Genomic DNA, 8680 nt, shown 5'->3' on the forward strand with positions numbered 1-8680 from the left:
TGCAGCTGCAAGTACCCAAAGAAGGTAGGCATCTGCTACAGGGCCAAATGAGAAGATGTAAGAAGAAATGGATGTTTGATGTCCATCATACTGTTAACACCTCTAAAATTTCTCCTGATTTTTTATACACAAACAGAAAGTAGAGTTTATAACAATTAGGGAATTTAAGGGTAGTGAGTTTATTTGGGACAAGAACTCAGGTGTGTCGACTAGTTTTGATTATATAAAGTGGGAGCCAGTATAGACAAATTCAGAATCCAGTGTCTACAATATCATGAGTCCATGAAATTCTCTAAACTATGTTCTGGTAATTGGCCAGGTAAAATCATAAACAACTTCCTTTCTCTGAAGGTAAAGAGACTTTCTCTTTTGCATGATGATGTCATGATCAAGATAATTCACTTTAGTCTAATAAAACTGGATTTATGGCCAGGCATAGTGGCTCACACCTGTAATCCCAGCACTTTGGGAGGCTGAGGCGGGTAGATCAGGAGGTCAGGAGTTCAAGACCAGCCTGGCCAAGATGGTGAAACCCCATCTCTACTAAAAATACGAAAATTTAGTTAGGCGCGGCCGCAGGCGACTGTAATCTCAGCTACTTGGGAGGCTGAGGCAGGAGAATCACTCGAGTCTGGGATGCGGAGGTTGCAGTAAGCTGAAATTGTGCCACTGCACTCCAGCCTGGGCGACAGAGTGAGACTCCATCTCAAAAACAAAATAAAACTGGATTTATCCTTTGAGAAGTTATATCCCTAACTAATTCTTCAAGATTTGGTTGGGCACAGTGGCTCACACCTGTAATCCCTGCACTTTGGGTGAATGAGGCAGCACAGCTTGAGCCCAGGAGTTTGAGACCAGACTGGGCAACATGGCATAATCCTGTCTCTTAAAATATATTTATAAAAAATAAAAATTCTTCAAGATCTTCTATCTGGAGAACATAAGAGAAGATCCATTAATTATATAAGAGTTTCATCATCTCTGAATTCTGTAAGGAGATGAACTCATGGATAGAGATTACAGTATCCATCCTATAAATTCTTTTTTCTTTTTTTGAGATAGAGTCTTGCTCTGTTGCCCAGGCTGGAGTGCAGTGGCATGATCTTGGCTCACTGTAACCTCCGCCTCCCGGGTTCGAGTGATTCTTCTGCCTCAGCCTCCTGAGTAGCTGAGACTACAGGCGCATGCCACCGCACCCGGCTAATTTTTGTATTTTTAATAGAGATGGGGTTTCACCATATTAGCCAGGCTAGTCTTGAACTCCCGACCTCATGATCTGCCCATCTTGGCCTCTCAAAGTACTGGGATTACAGGCGTGAGCCACCGCACCTGGCCTCTATCCTACAAATTCTTAAAATAATCCTAAATTCTTCAATGAATTTTCCTCTTTATGTAGGAGGATTTAAAAGGTTCTTAACTAGATTATGCAAACCTGAACTTGACTAAGGTTTAAAACAATAAAGTTAGCTAAGTTGGTCATCATCATCACTTAGGTGTAAAGCATCACAAAGGGATATTGTCCATTGAAAGGGGGGTGTTTAGGAAGAAGCAATGGAGGAAAGCAAAGAGGATCTAAGGAAGACACAGCAGGAAGGGAATGAGTAGAAGAAAGGTGTTACAGGAAGTAAGGGACCCTGAACGGAGGGACCTGCTGAAGCCACGGCAGAGGAACATAAATTATGAAGATTTCTTCTTAATATGGACATTTATCAGTTCTCAAATAATACTTTTATAATTTCTTATGCCTGTCTTTACTTTAATCTCTTAATCCTGTTATCTTTGTAAGCTGAGGATGTACATCACCTCAGGACCACTGTGATAATTGTGTTAACTGTACAAATGGATAGTAAAACATGTGTGTTTGAACAATATGAAATCAGTGCACCTTTAAAAACAACAGAATAATAGCGATTTTTATGGAACAAGGGAAGACAACCATAAGGTCTGACTGCCTACGGGGTCGGGCAAAAATATTTTTCTTCTTGCAGAGGGCCTATAAGCAGACGTGCAAGTAGGAAATATACTGCTAAATTCTTTTCCTAGCAAGGAATATTAATATTAATACCCTGGGAAAAGAATGTGTCCCTGGGGGGAGGTCTATGAACAGCCACTCTGGGAATGTCTGTCTTGTACAGTTGAGATAAGGACTTAGATAAGCCTTGGTCTCCTGTAGAACCCTCAGGTTTACTAGGGTTGGGAAAACTCAGCCCTGGTAAACTTGTGGTTAGATTGGTTCTCTGCTCTCAAACCCTGTTTTCTGTTGTTTTGTTTATCGCTCTCAGCTTTCGGCTCGGAGGAGGCCAAGGTGCAACTTTCTTCAGTCATCCCAAATCCGGGTTCATCCGACACCAGCCGCCTCTACCATGCTGCCGAAGTTCAACCCCAATGAGATCAAAGTATACCTGAGGTGCACTGGAGGTGAAGTCGGTGCCACTTCTATGCTGGCCCCCAAGATCGGCCCCCTGGGTCTCTCTCCAAAAAAGGCTGGTGATGACATTGCCAAGGCAACAGGTGATCGGAAGGTCCTGAGGATTACAGTGAAACTGAGCATTCAGAACAGACAGGCCCAGATTGAGGTGGTGCCTTCTGCCTCTGCCCTGACCATCAAAGCCCTCAAGGAATCACCAAGAGACAGAAAGAAACAGAAAAACATTAAACACAGTAGGAATATCACTTAAGATGAGATCATCGACATTGCTCAACAGATGCAGCACCTATCCTTAGCCAGAGAACTCTCTGGAACCATTAAAGAGATCCTGGGGACTGCCCAGTCTGTGGGCTGTAATGTTGATGGCCGCCACCCTCATGACATGATAGATGACATCAACAGTGGTGCTGTGGAATGCCCAGCCAGTTAAGCACAAAGGAAAATATTACAATAAAGGATCATTTGACAACTAGAAAAAAAAAAAAGATGTTTATCAAGACAATACGTACACCGCTGAACATAGACCCTTATCAGTGGTTCTGCTTTTGCCCTTTGCCCTGTGATCTTTGTTGGACCCTAATCAGTGGTTCTGCTTTTGCCCTTTGCCCTGTTCCCTCAGAAGCATGTGATCTTTGTTAGACTCTTATCAGTGGTTCTGCTTTTCACTCTTTGAAGCATGTGATCTTTGTACCTACTCTCTGTTCTTACACTCCCTCCCCTTTTGAAATCCTTAATAAAAACGTGCTGGTCTGAGACTCAGGCGGCCATCACAGTCCTACCAATAAGTGATGTCACCCCAGTGGCCCAGCTATAAAATTCCTCTCTTTGTACTGTCTCTCTTTATTTCTCAGCCAGATGACACTTATGGAAAATAGAAAGAACCTACATTGAACTATTGGAGGCAGGTTCCCCCAATAGAAAGGCAGGAGGAAGTTGAGGGCCAGGGGTCTAGGATGTAAGTTAATCCCAGGTTAGGCAAGAGACAGAGAAGAGATTTCAAGGTTGGCTTTTAGGTTCTCTGCATTTTTATTGGCCTTTTCTAATAAGTCCGTAATAGAAGCTATTTTAGAATTTTCCTTTGGGAGGGCTCTTCCTGGTCATTTAAAAACACTAACTATTGAATATCTGGAAACTTTTAACCAGTGATTGTAAGGTGCCAAAAATGGATTAGCTTATTCACATCCAAAGTTCACCAGAACAGCCACTAAAGTTCTAGAATGTCCTTAGTAAGATTCTGCCACAGCATCCACTGTTTAATTCTATTTGCCCCACAATATTGAGCTCATATTGAAATAAAAAGAACAAAGAAGAAATAAATATACAGGACCCAAAAATCTCTTGGAACTATGAGCCCAGGTCATCTGTGAGAACCTTGAGTAGTAAAAACAAATCACATCCAGAGGTTTATATCAAGGACAACAAAGATAACAAAGGCTTAAGTGGGGCTGGGCATGGTGGCCCACACCTGTAATCCCAGCACTTTGGGAGGGCAGATCACCTGAGGCCAGGAGTTCGAGACCAGCCTGACCAATACGGTGAGACCCTGTCTCTACTAAAAATGCAAAAATTAGCCAGGCGTGGTTGCCCAGACCTGTAGTCCCAGCTACTCAGGAGACTGAGGCAGGAGAACAGCTTGAACCCGGGAGGCGGAGGCTGCAGTGAGCTGAGACTGTGCCAGTGCACTCCAGCCTGGGCAACAGAGTGAGACTCTGTCTCAAAAAAAAAAAAAAAAAAGGCTTAAGTGGGCGAGGCACAGTAGCTCACACCTGTAATCATAGCACTTTTAGAGGCTGAGGTGGGTGGATCACTTCAGCCCAGGAGTTCAAGACCAATCTGGGTAACATGGTAAAACCACATCTCTACAAAAAAATACAAAAATTAGCCAGGTGTGCTAGCACACACCTGTGGTCCCAGCTACCCTGGAGGGTGAGGTGGGAGGATCTCTTGGGCCTGGGAGATTGAGGCTGCAGTGAGGCGTAATTTTACCACTGCACTCCAGCCTGGCAACAGAGTGAGACCTCACCTGAATTAAAACAAACAAACAAACAAACAAACAAGGCTGAGGTGATGATTCTAAGTTGAGAGACGGTTGGAAGCAGGGCTCATTCAGCTGAGCAGTCCTTGTGACTTGTAAAGGAGAAATAAAAACATCTTAGGACCCCCAAACTTGTTACGCAAAGGGAAAGTTATGCCTAGAGACTGGGTCATGCAGCACTGCTATCCTTTTCCCAAATAGAGAGCTATTACTTTACGACCTGGTGTCAAAGCATCACACATTACCCAGACCCTCACAGAAAGGCAGAAGGCCTCATACATCTCCAGATGATGGCGGCCCTCATAAATTTTTCCCAAGTAAACTCTTTGCTGGCCTCAAAACCTTTCAAGATGTACATCCTCCATAAAATAAGAACATGTCCATTGTAACTTTAGGTGTACCATCTAAGTCTAGCTCCTAAAACTAAAGTTTGCTAGAGTCACACTGATGTCAATTACAAGCTTATCTTCCCAGGTGCAGAACAAATCATTCCTCCACCTACCCTGAGACGTTTGCATAATTGATTCTTCCTCTACTCCCTTTTTCTCTGAATATTCACCTTATCTTGTATAAAATGTAGATTTACTGAGCTCTAATTAATTAATAGTCCCACAAAAGTATAACCATTTGCCTCACCACCCTACCCCCTCCATCCCACATGCCTTCTCCCCTTTAAAGAAATGTATAAATACTGTATTAGTCTGTTTTCACACTGCTATAAAGAACTGCCCGAGACTGAGTAATTTATAAAGAAAAGAGATTTAATTGACTCACAGTTCCACATGGCTGGGGAGGCCTCAGGAAACTTACAATCACAGCAGAAGAAGGGGAAGCCAGGCACCTTCTTCACAAGGTGGCAGGAAGACATGCTGAGCAAGGGGGGAAGAGTGCCTTATAAAACCATCAAATCTCAAGATAACTCACTCAATATCACGAGAACAGCATGGGGGAACCACTCCCATAATCCAATTCCCTCCACCTGGTCTCTCTCTTGACACATGGGGATTATAGGGATTATAATTCAAGATGAGATTTGGGTGGGGAAACAGAGCCTTACCACAGCTTACACATTTGATTTTTTAAAAATATTTGATAACTTTCATTTTGAATTAATTTCCTTTGTAATCTCACATATTTTATTTTATGCATTCAAAAGATTATTCTGGTCGGGATGGTGGCTCACGCCTATAATCCTAGCACTTTAGGAGACCGAGACAGGCAGATCACTTGAGGTCAGGAGTTTCTGACCAGCCTGGCCAACATGGTGAAACCCTGCCTCTAATGAGCCAGGCACGGTGGCCCATGCCTGTAATCCCAGCTACTCGGGGAGGCTGAGGCACGAGAATTGCTTGAACCTGGGAGGCAGGGGTTGTAGTGAGCTGAGATTGCGCCACTGCACTCCAGCCTGGGCGACAGAGCAAGACTCCTTCTCAAAAAAAAAAAAAAAAGATTATTCTAAGAAGGTGTCCATGGGCTCTACCAAACTACCAAAGAGGCTTATGGTCAAAAAAACAGAGACGAGTTCCTGCCTTCAGGAGTTATCTTTTTTTTTTTTTTTTGCAAGGTTGAAATTAAATTACTGCCATTTCCACATTCCAATCCAAGTAAATGTAAGAAGTTTCACAGTAAGCCATTCCTTTAGACAGAAGTTGCATATAACATTTCTGCTTATATGTTACTGTGAGAACTGAAACTTGAAAACATCTAGCTGCAAGAGAGACTTAGGGGAATGTAATCTCTACTTACATTCCACGAGACTACATACAAAGTGACTTTGTACCCAACTAACTTTTACTAACAGGAAGGGGAAACAAACAATGAAGGGGAGGCCTGGCACAGTGGCTCACACCTGTAATCCCAGAACTTTGGGAGGCTGAGGCAAACGGATCACTTGAGGTCAGGAATTCTAGACCTGCCTGAACAACATGGTGAAACCCCATCTCTACTAAAAATACAAAAATTAGCCAGGTGTAGTGGTGCAGTCCTGTAATCCCTGCTACTTGGGAGGCTGAGGCAGGACAATCGCTTGAAGCTGGGAGGCGGAGGTTGGAGTGAGCCAAGATCATGCCACTGCACTCCAGCCTGGATGAAAGAGTGAGGCTCCATCTCAAAAAAAAAAAGAAGAATAAGGGGAAACAGATTATAGTGAGCAATCAAGAAAAGAAAAAGAACTAATGACCTCATTTACAACTTAGGCATTTTTTTTGCAAACCAACATAATTTTTCCTATAGATATATTAAAGATGTCATTAAAACATGTTCTAAAACATATTTTATAAGTTTAAGAGTTAACAAGCCTTGGCCGGTTGCGGTGGCTCACACCTGTAACCCGAGCACTTTGGGAGGCCAAGATGGGCCAAGTGAGGCGGATCACAAGGTCAGCAGTTCAAGACAAGCCTGGCCAAGATGGTGAAATCCCATCTCTACTAAAAATACGAAAAAATTAGCTGGGCCTGGTGGCAGGTGCCTGTAATCCCAGCTACTTGGGAGGCTGAGGCAGAGAACTGCTTAACCTGGGAGGTGGATGTTGCAGTAAGTTGAGATTTTACCACTGCACTCCAGTCTGGGCGACACAGCAAGAAGGTGGAATTGAACCACCACCCTCTGAAATGCCCCCTTGACAAAAGATACAAGGCAGTGGCGGGTGGTTGGGGTGGTGGTGGTGGTGGAGGTGGAGGTGGTAGTAGAAGAGGCTGTGGGGGTGAAAGTGGAAGAGGTGGCTGGGGTGGAGGAAGATGCGGAAATGGTGGGGGAGAGGGAGAAGGGTAGTGAGAAGGAGGTGGGGTGGAAGTGGTAGAGGAGGTTTCCAAGGCAGAGGAGATGATGGCGGAAGGGGAGATTATGGTGGAAAAGATTATGGAGATCCATATAGAGGAGGTGGTGATGGTGGTGGATACCGCAGATATTGAAGACTACAAAAATTAAAAACCCAAATCAACAAACCTCAAGGGCAAAGGAATAGTCTGCCCTCTTATATCACAAGCACTAACCACCTCTGCCCTTTCTCATTCCTTAATCATTCAGACAAGATTTCCTTGTTTACTTCCTCCTATAAAATCCCTAAGTCTATTTCCTTTTCTTTGAAAAGATTCCTCTGCATTAATGAATGTTGTCCTTACTGCAATAGCGTGAGAAAAAAAAAAAGTCTCCTCATGCAGCTTAGCAATTTTCCAGGCTTGGTATCAGTGACTCCATCTCAGGCTACTGACTCCAGGCTGAGCTGCTGCTAAACTTTGAGGGCCACAAAGGAACTGTGAAAAATATTTCCTTCACAAACAACTATTATAAATAAAGCTTCGGCACTGCAAAAGAAATAGCACTCGAATATAAAATATTCTTAATTCTCAGCAAGGCAATGTACATTTTTTTTTTCTTTTTTGAGACGGAGTCTTGCTCTGTCATCCAGGTTGGAGTGCAGTGGCGCAATCCCGGCTCACTGCAAGCTCCGCCTCCCGAGTTCACTCCATTCTCCTACCTCGGCCTCCTGAGTAGCTGGGACCACAGGCACCCGCCACCACCCCCAGCTAATTTTTTGTATTTTTTAGTAGAGACGGGGTTTCACCGTGTTAGCCAGGATGGTCTCGATCTCCTGACCTCGTGATCCGCCCGCCTCGGCCTCCCAAAGTGCTGGGATTACAGGCGTGAGCCACTGTGCCCAGCGGCAATGTACTTCTATAGAAGGGTGTGCCTTCACAGATGGAGCAATGGTGAGAGCACACCTGGGCAAGGGAGGTGAAAGGGTTCTTATTCCTGACGCACGTGGCCCCTGCTGCTCTGTCGTTCCCCTGTTGGCTAGGGCTAGACTGCGCAAGCTAAACTAATTCTGATGGGCTAATTTAAAGAGAGTGATGGGGTGAGTGGTTTGGCAAGAAAAATGGTTAAGGCAGCGCAGGAAATCGGAGTGAGTCAGGGTGGGGCATGTAATCAGAATGAGTCAAGGTGGAGCAGGTGACTGAAATGAGTCAGGGTGGAGCAGGTGATCGAAAAAGGTTGCTTTACGAGGAAGTTTAAAAGTAGAAGGCAAAGAACTGAACATACTGACATATGGATTCTTTGAACAGAAATTTAGAATTCATATCTAACACAACCGTTTTCTCAACACACAACCCAAGAAAGCTGGTCTCAATATTATTATTATTGTTTTTCTGCAACAGGCTCTTACTTTGTCATCCAGGCTAGAGTTCAATGGCTCAATCTTGACTCATTGCAACCTCTGC

At 44.0% G+C, this 8680-nt stretch overlaps 1 pseudogene; it reads left to right on the top strand.

Moving 5' to 3' along the window:
* Nucleotides 1-1557: 1557 nt before the first annotated feature.
* On the top strand, nt 1558-2913 carry LOC101020122 (annotated as a pseudogene).
* The last annotated feature ends 5767 nt before the right edge of the window (nt 2914-8680 follow it).

The sequence above is a fragment of the Papio anubis genome, chromosome 9, assembly GCF_008728515.1.
Source record: "Papio anubis isolate 15944 chromosome 9, Panubis1.0, whole genome shotgun sequence".
NCBI classification, from domain to species: Eukaryota; Metazoa; Chordata; class Mammalia; order Primates; family Cercopithecidae; genus Papio; species Papio anubis.